Genomic DNA, 13,904 nt, shown 5'->3' on the forward strand with positions numbered 1-13,904 from the left:
CTGTAGTTTAAAACAGTGACATTTTAAAATGTAGGGTTTCACAACTGGATTTTGTTATTAGCTATTAGTTACAAATCACTGTAAAGCAGTGGTTCTTAATCTTTAGCTGCATCAGAATCACCAGGAGGGCTTGTTAAAATCTGGAATGCTGGGCCCCAACACCAGAGTTTCTAATTCAGTGGTCCTGGGGTGGAGCTCAAAAATGTGCATTTCCCACCAGTTCCTTGGTAAGTGATGCTGGTGCTGCTGGTCCAGGAAACACATTTTGAAAAACACTGGTGTAGGGGAAAGGCCCCTAGATCACAGGTGACTCAGTATCTCTGAGCCTCAGTTTCCTCATCCTTGAAATGGGGACATACAGACCCAACAAACCCAGTGCTCAGATTTTTAAAAAAAGAAAAAAGAAAGAAAAAAGAAAACCAAGATTGTTCTTTTGGGTTTGTTTTATTTTTGTTTTTTGTTTGCGGCATTTTCTTTTACACTGTGTTCAGGAGGGCAGGGAGAATGATCATTTTAAGCACTATTTCAAGCATCTTCTAAGTGACCTGGTAATCACAATTCCTTAAATCTCTGTGCTAGAAGAAACTCTGTGGTTTGCTTCCTCTAACCTCAATCTACAGTCAGGTGACCCTGGGGAGGTCCTTCACTCCCTTGGAAACCTCTTCTGCTTGCATCTCATTGGGAAGAAATGGATCACGTTGCTGCCCCTAGAACCACCTTCATTTAAGGTGTCTGCCTTTTTTTTCTTAAGACTTTAAGAATGTGGAGGACTGGGACCATCTTTGATCGATTTGGGGATGTGAGGACGGGCGCATGGTAACGTAGAGGTCGGGAATCAGACAGAACTAGGTTCTAATCCTGGCTATACCACTTATTCGCCTGTGAACTTGGACAAATGACTTGAACTCATTGAGACCCAACATCTCATCCCTAAATTGGAAATAAGAACACAATTGACCTTCCAGGATGGCTGTGAGGATTAAATGAAAGCAGGGACATAGATGCTTGACATGCTTTTGAGCACACCAAAAAGAATCAATAAATGATAGATACTGTGTACTTGGAAATGCCCAGAACAATGAAGTAGTTACACAATAATTCCTGAACTCACCTGAACTGAATCATGACCAAGCAGACAGAGTACTAAAGGAATAACCCAAACCACCAAGAAAAAGAACATAAACAAAACAGCCTATCTTTCCCTAAATACAACCTTCTAAATGGTCCTTTGAGGGCAGCAAGGGGTGGGTACCGTGCTGCTCCAGGAAGATGAGGAGAAACAGCTGGCACCTCACATCACAGGGAAGCACGAGCTAAAGCTGTCTGGTCCACCTGCAGCAGCAGTTTCTGCAGCGTGTCCTTCACCAGATTCTAGAGGCCGAAGAAATTCAGAGAAGCCGAGGAGGGAGGGGGAGGAAAGAAGGAGCAAAGCAGACTTTGCAATTATCTCCCTGAGACTGTTTAGAATGTAATGTTCCTCTCTGCCCCCTTTCCTTTTCATGTTGTAATTTTCTTCACAGAAAGAACACAATGGAGAACACATACCAGACTCTGGAGAACTTGCTACTAACCCCAGCAGCCAGACACAGGAACAGATAAGGGGGCGGGGGGGACAAAAAAAAAACAGAGGCAATTTTTTTTTTCCCCTGCAGAGATTTCAGAGATGGGAAGCTAAGAAATCCAGTTACATTTGGACATTGTATTATGCACTCACTTCATGGTTTCGGGATGACCTGTCCTTGATGCTCAGTGCTCAGCAAGTTTCAATAACTGTTTTCCTTGACAGGAGGGTTGGGGCTTTACTGCAGAATTTGCCCTCTACCCCCATCCACTGGAGATGACCTGGAGTCAGCCTGTGTTTGCTCCACCTGGATTCCTACCTAAGTGTTTAATTGCCCACATTTTTCTTCTCTCCAGGAAGTGAGGAGAGACTCATGGCTCAGTTGTAGGGTGTCAAGTGTCTTTGGAAGAGCTCAGGATGGAGGCATGGTGGGGGGGCATTAGGATGCAGGATGCCTTCTCACTTTTCTACCTCCTGAACTGCCTATGCCCCCATCCCTTCTCCCACGCCTCTCCCCCTCCTTTCTCTCCCCACCTCCGCCACTCTCCGCCTAGTCTTTCTCCAACCTTTTCAACCAGAAGCTCAAATGAGCAGCCAGGCTGCGTTCTGACATAGATCACCAAGTCGCCCTCTAGAAAGGCTGTCTCTTTCCTCCAGCGGAACATAAAGGAATGTGGAGTCAGAACATCCATTTTCTTATCATTTGTCTTTGTACTCATGGGGACCTGTCTGATGGAGTAGCTTTCCCAGGATGGCTCTTAGTGCTTTTAAATAAGTTTAAAGCTGCCCTGCTAACCCTCTGTTTTTCAGAGGATCCCATCGTCTCTAAGAGCAAAATGCAGTGATCCCAACAGAGGGCTTCCTGGACCAGACAGCCCCTGGCCCCCGTTGACCCACTAGCTGATTAGTGATGCCTGTGGGAGTCCGGTTGAGATGAGCTGAGCACAGACTACATCAGAACAGTACATCCAACCTGCTGGCTCAAGAGAAACAAGAAATGCGTGTTGTTTATGCCATTGTCATGTGCTCTCTATACAGTGCGCCAAAAATTGCTCAATGCAGAGAACACAGTGAATAAAATAAGATCCCTGCTTTCGAATGGGTCACGAACATCCACAATGAGATTTAGATGTGAAAGTACTACAATGTCTATTTTACAGATGTAAAAACAGGCATGATAAAGGGCTGTGGTTTGTTTAAATGGGCACTGTGATGTGGTGGCTATGCTAAAAGAAGAATCCCAGATCTTGGCCATCCTTAATTTAAGCATTTAGTCACAGGAAAATTGTTAATCAAAGGAAAAACGGAAAGAACACTTCCTTTCTCACCCCCACTTCTCTTTTCAAATCACTTAAAAAATATTTGCACTTATTTTCCAATGTGGAAACTATAAAAAAATTGCCCTAGCTTAGTTTATAATTTATCCGGAGAAATAGAATAAAATGTCTAGAATTTCAAAAACAATGCAAGAGTTTAAGTGTAATGTTCATCAGCTGAAGTGCAATTATACTTTCAAATTAATGGTATCCCTTATTGGACCACAATCATACCCACTAGACTTTAAGCTCCTTGAGCCTCGAGCCTGTCTGTGCTTACCCAAAACTGCATCTCCACACCTAGCAGGTAAATCAGCAGTCTAGACAATTAGGTATGTCATTTGCTTTTGCTTTAAGATGACCATTTCTAAAAGACATTCCTTTCATGTTTTTCTTTTGAGTTTTTGACTTATTGGTTTTGTTTTAAGTCTCTTTGATTAGCAAACTCAGAGCATCTCATAGCTATAAAGAAGAGGAGGACTGACATTGATCAAACACTTGTCATGTTCCAGGCTAGTCCTGCTGTATTCCTAATGACAGTGGCCATAGGAGGCAGATTTTGTTACTGACATGGGGGCTCAGAGAGGTTCAGTAATCTGCTAGAGATCACACAGTGAATATGTGGAAGAGTTTTTCTATTTAAAACTTACCCTTCCCCCCACTCCCAATGCTAACATTTTACCTTTAGTTATCACCTAGATAAACCCCTTCCCCAATGACTGGTAAATCTTCAATTTGGTGATGATTTCAAAAGGTGTTCAATGAAGGGAGGGAGGAGGGAAGCCACAGTCCCGAAGAGTACTCATGCATTTTCAGCTGGAGAACAGTTAGAGTCACAGAGTTTATGGAGTCCGGGTGGGCTAGATTAGCATGCGGGGTATGTAATGACAGGGTTTACCAACATTCCTAGATTGAAAAGTTTATGCATGCCTTCCTACTTTCACCAGCTGTACTTGCTTCTGACTTAATTATATGCTCAGGGTACAGATGCCTCTAGAATTGTAGGCCATATCTTGCTTCCCAGGAAGGGTCATTGGTTAGATGACACTCAGCTCTTGGAATGCATGAAAAAAATGTTGGCTTGTCTCTTAGCAGTGGAGATATATATTTGAATCATTGTGATCCAAGATTCATTCATTCTTTCTTTCTTTCTTTCAAAAATATTTGTTGATAACTCTGATGGACATTTATCCTCTTTGTTCACCCTGAACAGAAAGGTAGCCAATCAGAGGACTCCATTCTCCTGGACAGAATACTTAGTTCAGGGTTTGGCAGATAACCTAAGCTGGGCAAGTCCAATGTCAAGAATTTACATGGACATTTAGAGAGAAAGTGTCTCTTGGATCTTGAGTTTAAAAGCTCTTCAAAGTCTGGGGTTGCCAGGCTCCATTTTACCCACCGTGCTGAGACAGTCCACCTGGTAAGGAAGCCAAGACAGAGGAGAGCAGAGCTGAGAGGCACAGGGAGAGGAAATAGCTGAACACCTGGATCCTGCCCTGCTTGAATCCCTAAACTTTTGTAGCTTCATTGAGCAGACACCTTCACTGCATGCAACACTAGAGTTGGGAGCTGGCAATATGAGTTTTATGAATTCCTTTCCTTTCTCTGACCTTGACTTGGGTAGGGAAGATCCAGAGCAGTCTTTGGGAGGCATAGCTGATATTATAGAGAAAGCAGAATGCTTTGGAGTCAGAGCTGTGGGTTTGAAGCCTAGTCCTTGTATTGGTTCCTTTACAATCTAATTATAGGATCTACTGCTCTGGTCCCAGGAGTTGGGACAACCAGAGGCTGTCTTCTCATCCCACAGTGAACTCCCAGCCTAGTGGGACATGCAGACTTACTAACTGGTTGCATCATTTAAAAAAATTAGTTGACCTTTCTGAGCCTTCCATTTCCTTTGTAAATGGGGGCTACAGAGAATGCCTTCCTCTAGAAGTTGTGGAAATCAGATGAACTAGTGACTATGAAAGTGCTTTGTAAATTGTGAAGGGACCACACCCAAAACTTCTGCATGGGTGGGACCTGTCTTGGTCACCACTGACTGAGTACTCATACTTAATTAAGTACTAAGTGCCTACTAACCACCTGGTTGATGGTCAGCATGCTTGTTGAAAGAATAAAAAAAAAAGTTATTTAACAAATCCTCTTCAGCTAGATGCTCAAAAATTCTCCTTTTTCTTTTCATAACCTGGTTTACAGTGTATCACTGGAGAGGGTCTGGCTTCCTTGACCATGAGAAACTCTCATCTAGGGGATCCCTGTGTCAGTTAACTATTGCTGCCTAACAAACCACCACAACGTCCACACTTAAAAAAAATCCAACCATTTATTATTATTATTAATTTGGGGGGACTTTTAAAATATTTATTTTATTTATGTTATTCCTAGTCATTTGGTTAATTTTAAAGCATTTAAAATTATACCTTTTATGTACACTGTTATTTTTATATAATTTTAAACTTACAGAAAATTTGCTTGAATAGTCAAGGAACTCCCATATACCTTTAATTCCGATCTGCCAATTTTAAAAATATTTTGCTATGTCTGCATTATTCTTCCCCCTTTTTCCCCTTTCTCTCTCATATTATTTTTTCTGAATCATTTTCAGTCTACTTTCAAATTTTATCAGTTGGCCCAATAACATCTTTCATAGTACTTTTTCCTAGTTCAACATCTAAATACTTAGGGATAATGCATTGCATTTATTGTAATGTCTCTTTTTTCTCCTTTAATTTCACCCAGTTTTGAGTCTATGGGTCAGCTGGACAGTTCTGCGAATCTGAGTGGGCTTGGCTGGTCTTATCTGACCTCATGCATCAGATGCTAGCTAGTGTGTCAGCTGGGGAAGGGCTGGTATAAGATGCCATCCGATGGGATGTCTCCCATTCTTCAACAGGCTACCCTGGGCTTCTGTTCACAGTGGAGGCATGTTTCCAAAAGACGACAGAATTGCCCAAGGCTTCTTGAAGTCTAGGCTCAGAACTGGTCCACTTCCTCCATATTCTATTTTATAGAGCAGTGTATAAAGCTAGCCCAGATTTGGGGGCTAGAAGTATAGACTTCACATTACAAGTGGTATAGACACAAGGAGGATGGAAATCAGAGTGTTTGCAATCAATATATCAAATAACCTTTGAGCTAAACTAGGAAAGTCATTTAATGCTGTAAACCAAGAAAAGGAAAAATGTGGATTCTCTCCTCTCTTATCTCTTTGCCCCCTGACATTGCCCGAAGAAAGACTTTCATGATCTCTGCTGCCTAGATAATTATGGTAGCTCTGAACTCATCTGCCTGCCTTCAGACCAATTTGAAAAATATTAGCTTAGTGCCTTCTGTCTCCCCAGTGCTGTAAAGTTCAGAAGAAGAAACAGATGTTCTAAGAATACAGTCCTTCTCTCCTGGACCTCAGCGTCTAAGGAAATATACACATACCCGACCTGTAAGGAAGATTGATAAATTCTTCTACATCTTCTCACCGTAAATTACCCTCCATCTTGTCACCAAGGTTATTTTAATAGAGTTCTTCATGTTGTCTACAAATTAATGTTCCCATGTCTTTGTCTGGCATTCAAGGCATTCATGAATTGCCCCCAATCACTCTTTCTAAGCTCTTGCCCCTTTATTTCTGGGAAAGAAACCAACACCTCTATTATATCAGAATCTTCAGCACTGCTTTGTTTCCTGACTATTTCTTTGCATGTAGCCTTTTCTCTGTCTGTATGTGCCCAACCTCATCTCTGCCTGTTGCAATCTCGCTCATGCTATTCAGACCCTGCTCAATCGTCCGCCCCCTCCAAGAACCTTTCCTTCCTAACCTATTTAAAATCAACCTCTTATTTTTCTCTGTTCCCCTAATCTTTTTTTTTTTTACCATAGTATCACATTCTTGGGTTTTATACTACCCTGGATTGCAGTCCCCTGAGGGCAGGCCTCTGTGCTCTCACCTGAGTGTCCACAAAGTTACCTGGAATGTCTACTTCATGTGAGGTGCTGAGTCAATGCTATTGACCTGACTTGAATCTCTTCCCACTTCTCTCCACTGGCTCTGCAGCCCTGCTTCAGGTCTCAGAGCTGGCGCGACTCACGGTCACTTTCTAGGACTCTGTTTAGCCAGCAGTGTAAGCAACACTCCAGTTGGGCTATATCTTAGGCCCCTGAATTGGCATGAGCTCCAAGCCTAAAAACAGTCCTTCCCCCTAACAGGGGGTCAGTTACTAATTGTAATTCCTCCTTTGGCCACTTTTCTGAGGCTTGAACTCACAATCCTTGCTGACTTTATTTTTAGGTGTCTGGCAATTTAAAAGAGGGCTACAACTGTCTTTGGTTTATTATTATACTGTGAATGGCCCTTGAAAACCCAGTGCCCTGGTGATGATAGTATAACTGGCTCTGATGAGGACTCCCCTTTACTCTAAGCTTGAAACCCCTTGTTTTAGATGAATGGCTTTCAGACATCAGCATGAGTCAGAACCATCGGGGCATTTGGAAGCATGTGAATTCCTGGGCGTTATCTCCAAGAGTGTCTGAATTCTGAAGTCTGGGCTGGGCCTAGGACTATATAATTTTCTCAGGCTCCCCAGGGAATTCTGCTGCTGGCTGGCCTTACTTTGAGAAAAACTACCGTAGAATAATAAGTATCAGACAATGAAGAAAAATGTTCACTGCAGTTGGGCAACTAAGATGATGCCAAACTTATCAGCATGTCCCAGATACCAGGGAAGTCTCCAGATACCTCTCTTTTCGCCATGCCTCTCCTCTGATCAAGGACTTGCAATGGCTCCGTATTTCCTCTTCCAGGTCAAGTCCAAACTCTTCCCCATGCCATTCCAGTCCCCGTTCAGCTTGGTGTCTTAACCTACTGCAGGTGAAGTGCTATTTCACCTCCTTTGCTTGGCTTTCTCCTTCTCTTGAATCCCATCTCTTCTTCATTAAGAGTCACCAGACTTTTATTGAATGCCTTCAATATATCAAACACTATCTCATATATGAGTTTATGTAATATTCAGATCAGTCTCCTGGGATAAAGACATTATCTTGCCCATTGCTCCTGCAAGTGAGTTTCTGTGACTTGCCCAAGGTCACACAGTTGGTAAGTGGACTTCAAACCCAGAGTGACTGATCTAAGCGCCATCATCCCCTTACATGACACCATGCTGCTTATGCAAAGCCTATTTAAATTGTGTTCTTCCTTCAAAACTACAGTCAAGGGCTTCCCTGGTGGCGCAGTGGTTGCGAGTCCGCCTGTCGATGCAGGGGACACAGGTTCATGCCCCGGTCCGGGAAGATCCCACATGCCACGGAGCAGCTGGGCCTGTGAGCCACGGCCGCTGAGCCTGCGTGTCCGGAGTCTGTGCTCTGCAACGGGAGAGGCCACGGCAGTGAGAGGCCCGCATACCGCAAAAAAAAAAAAATAATAATAATAATTAAAAATAATAAATAAATAAATAAAGCTACAGTCAAGTACCCTCTCCTAAACTCAAAGGTAAACCCCATTTCCCTCATCTGTAAATCTGGTGTGCATGCCTAGCTTGAAGGTCCCTGTGAGGAAAAGGGGCAATAAGGTATGTGAGGTACTGTGCTTGGCATCTGGCACAATCTGAGTGATGAAGTGGTCCTACTGGCTGGACGCCATTTGCCTAGAAACTTCACTCTGAGTCTCTTCAGGCAGGAGAGATGAAAATCATGTGGCTTTTGTGGAATAATGAGATGTAATGATCAGAATACACTTTCTGGTATCACTGCATGATTTTCCCTTTTTCCTGCAAGTCAGAGGTATCATTCAAGGATAAAGATACTAGGAATCGTTCTTCCTGCTGGAACATTCTTTTATCTCCTCTTCAAAGAGTAATCTCAGGGCAACCACAGCCATCGAAACAAAATGCGGCAGGTGTAGCCGTGCTCTGGATTAGAACCCCATTTTCCCCGGTGGGGAGGAGAAAGGCCGTGGTCAGGGAAAATGAATGGACGTGGCCATTTTGTCTCTGTCTGCAAAGAGTACATACTCCCTGCGCCTGGATCAATCAGGCCCCTTGTATTGAGGACCCTCTGCTCTCACTTTTGAGTGACTTGCAGCCCTTTTGTGTCACCAAGGAGGGACTTCTCATCCGATTCGGTGACCCACAAGTGTGATGCAGCTTGCAGCAGGCCCACAATGAAGAGTAGATTTATTTGTTTCTTTGTTCTTTCATGGCAGCTGGAAGCGAAGGGTGTTTGGAGTTTTCCCTAAGAAGAGTTCCCTTGCCTGCGTTTGCACAGTTTTTCTTGCTTGGTCAAGTGTGGACAAAGCTGTTGCTTATGGTCTTCCACGAGGAAAGGATGAGATGCAACGCTGAGAGACTGTGATGCATGCTGACTTGACCAGCCATCATTGCGTGAGAAATAAGGAGATGGGCTTTGAAGTCAAGTCACTGTGGATTCAGACCTGGCTCAATGGCAAACTCCTCTCTGCCTCAGTTTTCCCAAACTATAAAATCAGGGTGATTGTGGGTACCTTATAAGTTTGTGGCAAGGATTAAAAATAGTTCTGGAAACATCAGATGTGTAGAGAGACTACCATATGTAGTGGGAAAGAACGAAATCAGATTCAGAATCTCAGCAGTCACAATACTGGGCAAGTGTAAGACGGCTGGTCCTTCATTTCAGTTCAGCCAACGTTTACACACCGAGAGCGTTGTTGGCTACTAGGTTAGCCCCTGAGGACATAAATATGATAGAGATCTAGTCCTCATGGGGAGTTTATAGTGAATCTATGACCAGTATTTATATAGTACCAGGGTGCCTGGAGAAAACCAGAGCTCAGGTAATTTAAGGGACTCACATGGGGTCCTAGAGCTAGTTTTATATCTATCTATCTATCTAATCGATCTCTCTATCTCCGTGACCAGGCCTCCTGATATTATATCCATGGCTTTGTCCATGGACCAGCAGCTCTTGTTCTAAGAAAAGAGCAGGGCCGGTTACATCATTGTGAACAAAAGCTACCCAGAGACCAGACCAGAGGGGATTATTGAATATAACTAACCAAATAAAAGCTAACTGGAGGACTAAATATGATCACATTGGAGAATGGAGTCATTGTTTGACAAGGCTGAGCTTATTCATTTGCTGGCTTGGGGAGCACTTGGCTGTCTCTCCCTCTTCCAGGCCCAGCAAACAGGTCACTCTGATGATCCAAGAGATGAGCCTCTGGTGACATCAGCCTCTCCTTGGGCATGCGGGCCTATTATCATATGCACTTGACTTTCACTCTCTAATGCTGCAGGTTCGCAGCCCAGGAGTGACGCAGCAAGGGTGAGACTTTGCTCCTCTGTTGGAGAGGGGTCTGGTTTTCTCAGGGCAAATGTTCCTGCTGCATTCCCTTGCCAATCCAGGTGTATGAAGTCATACCTTTCAGCCATTTGTGACCCAATTTAAACCTCTCTGTTTCCTTGAGAGAACTAGGATGAGAATTTAACTTTGCATCTGTGGATTTACATGTTTTCCTCTAAATTTTATTATGAACATGGTCACATGGACAGAAATGTTGAACGCACTCATACACCAATCACTACGATTCTACCACAGTCATATTACTTACTTGCATTATTACATATTGATCTAGTCATTAATCTATTCACCAGTGTATCTTTTTTTTATATATAAAATTAAAGGTAAGTTGCAGACATCAGAACACTTTCCCCTGAATACTTCAGCATTTTTATTGTTGCCTAAAGTTCAATACTGTTTACATTTTTAAAAAATGCAATAAAATATACAAATCTCAGGTCTACAATGAATGATTTTGATAAATGTATATGACTATGTAATGCAAACCCTTTATGAGATATAGAACATTACTGGCACCCCAAAAAGTTCTCTCAAATCTGTCAATCCCTGTACTCACCCCCATGCCCCACCAGAAGCAACCACATAGATTAGTTTTTCCTATTCTAGAGCTTCATATAAATTGAATCATACTGTATGTTTTCTTTGATATAAGGTTCTTTCACTCAGGATAATGTTCTGAGATTCAATTTTTGTGTATTTAAAGTAGAACCCATGAAGATTGCTGAGAGGATTAAAGAAAATATGACTGATAAAATGATTAAAAACAATGCCTAGCACTTGGCAGGCATGCCACAGATATTAACTATTGCCACTGTAGTTACTATTTATTATGATGTTTATTATTCTTATTTTCAATTCATCGTGTGTGCTTATGTTGGCTGTAGTATGGACCCAGTCACCAAAGCAAGGTGTTCATCTCAATGTTTTTACCTGGTGAGCTGATCTCAGAGGATATCCTAGACCTTAACATTCTATTGTTCAGAGCTCTTTGGGATTATTCCCTGGTGATGTGTCTCTATGTACTTACTTTCCCAAGTAGATTGTAAGATTTTCAGTGACAGCAGCCATTGTGCTTGCTCCATCATTTTATCTGTTCTAGTGCTTTGTCACAAACCAAGCATGTCAGAGATAGTTAACATATGCATCCAATACCAGGTCAAAACCAAGGCTCTAACGCATAATAGCCGCATTAGCTAACTTGCTTAGGAAATGGCAATGTGGCCCCTGAAATGTTATTAGTTCTGGAGTAGTTACCCTGCTCAAGTTCACATCACTGGTTTGGGCAGCAAGGGTCTTGTTTTGAATTCTGGTTCTGCTGTGAACCTGTCTTTAGTGGGATGGCTTACACAGAACTTAATTTGATTCTTATCACAACTCTGTAAGATAGATATTACAATCTCCATTTTACAGACGAGCAGTCTAAGACTACTGAGGGAAGTAGCCAATCAGTGATGGACCTTGGATTTGAACCCAGCTCTGTTGATATAGAAATCCCATGCTCTATTCTTGGACTATGGTTTTTCTGACTTATTTTAGGTACATACAGAGATGAAAAGTAAAGGTCAAGGAGTTGAACAATTGATGAAGCTGCTGGTATGAACAGTGAACGAGACTTTTGTTTTTACAACTTCATGTCCATTTTATTCAGTGAACAAGATTAATGATAAAAAGCTCCAACACACATACCCAGTACAATTGACATGTATTTAACTTTATCACATTGAACGATGTTTTAGTCCTACAACAGCCCAGTGAGATAGATGAGCAAAGATTAGTGTTGCCACTTTACAGATAAGGAAACTGAGGGTCAGAAGGGTAAGTGACCTACACAGGGTCACAAAGCGAATACAAGACAGGTGGTTAGTGGAGGTGAGGAATGTTTCCATCCCATTCAGGGGATTTGAAAACAGGTTTCATGATTTTTTTTTTTTTTTTTTTTTTTTTGTGGTATGCGGGCCTCTCACTGCTGTGGCCTCTCCCGTTGCAGAGCACAGGCTCCAGATACGCAGGCTCAGTGGCCATGGCTCACGGGCCCAGCAGCTCCACGGCATGTGGGATCTTCCCAGACCGGAACATGAACCTGTGTCCCTTGCATCAGCAGGTGGACTCCCAACCACTGTGCCACCAGGGAAGCCCAGGTTTCATGATTTTAAAGTAAAAGATTTCTAGGTTGTGCTCTTCCATTTCGGAGGAAGAAAATGTTAACAAGAGGTATAAGTAGGCATATACATTTGAAATAAGAATATGATTAATGCTTAATATTTCAACTGAGGTTGTCAAAATAATTTCAAAGTCACATTTTTTTTTTTTTTTTTTTTTTTTTTTTTAGTCACATATTTTAAAACGTATTTATTGAGTGTTTTCTCTGTGCCAGCCACTGGTCCAGTTGAACATGCATTGTCAGCAGACTTGACGACATGAACTCTACCCATAAGTGATGTTGTGCCATCATGCATCCTTCTTGGGAGTAACTTGAAAAGTTGACCTGTTTACTTCCTCTATTCTCTCAGCTCAAGGCCTGAGTCATTTCATTAAATGAGTATTCTCTTTTGGAGTATTTTCTCCCAGCCAATAGCTGCAAGGCACTAGATTGGCATGAAGCAGGTGAGTGAAGTTGGCTTAAATTTAGCATCACAGAAATCTGTGCCAGTGCACTCCTGGGGACCACTCAGCATCCTCAGGACAAAGTAATCACCTATGCAGCCACTAGTCCCAGGAAGGAGACCTTCTTTCAAGGATTATCAAGGGCAGCATGATTTTTCTTTAGTCATCATCTGCCGTTGTTTAGAAAATAACAGTGTTCAATGGGCAGACCCAGAGAAGAACTATGCTCAACAGAAGGAAATCAAACATGCACTTTACATACGTTTTCATAGAGTCCCATGGCCACTCTGAAAGGAAGGAGCACTTATTATTCCCATTTTCCTGTGTGGTAGGTGACTAGGATAACCAACATCTGCTGGGTTGTCTGGGAATTCCCCAGATTTCACACTGAAAATTCCACACCCTCACAATCTCTCAGTCTTGGACCAGCTGGGATATCTGGTCACCTGATGCGGATCTGAGATTCTACATCTACTGCAAAGAGCATCCTCATAAACTCTGCTTTCTCCTGCCTCTTCCCCATGATATCTTCTGATCGTTCAACCAGGTTGTAATTTTGGGATGTTATATCCATTTTACTGATGGGGAAATGGAAGCTTAGAGAGATTAATGACTTGCTCAGGATCTAACGACTAAGCAGAGACAGAGGCAGTTTTGGAATCCAGCTCTCTTGGGCTCTGAGGCTCTTCTATACAAGTCCAGTTGAAAGGTAAGGACTAACAGGTGTGAAGAAGGAGCAGTGGCTTATCTGGGAACTCCACCCTCTGCTCTCGAGTCCCTAGTGAAATTTCATCTTCAGCCCTTTAACTTTTTATTCCAGAAAGCCTTTATGGCTTCCTGAACCTGGGTCTGACACAAAGCAGCAGGGAAGGGGTGCAGTAAAGGATGCCAGTAAGGACAGCTGGATTCCAGGGGGTGCGGTGAGGAACAAACAGTGGTCCAGTCCTTATCATCAGGTGGCCAGCAGACAACCTAGACTTGGGGTCAAGGCCTTGTGAGGGAGGGCCAGCTCAGAGAGGGCAGGGGACAGTGAGTGAAGAGAGGTTAGAGGGGCAGGGCTGGGCCTCTCTTCATGCAGCAACCAATCTGTCCGAGGG

Source organism: Mesoplodon densirostris, chromosome 13, assembly GCF_025265405.1.
Source record: "Mesoplodon densirostris isolate mMesDen1 chromosome 13, mMesDen1 primary haplotype, whole genome shotgun sequence".
Classification (NCBI taxonomy): domain Eukaryota; kingdom Metazoa; phylum Chordata; class Mammalia; order Artiodactyla; family Ziphiidae; genus Mesoplodon; species Mesoplodon densirostris.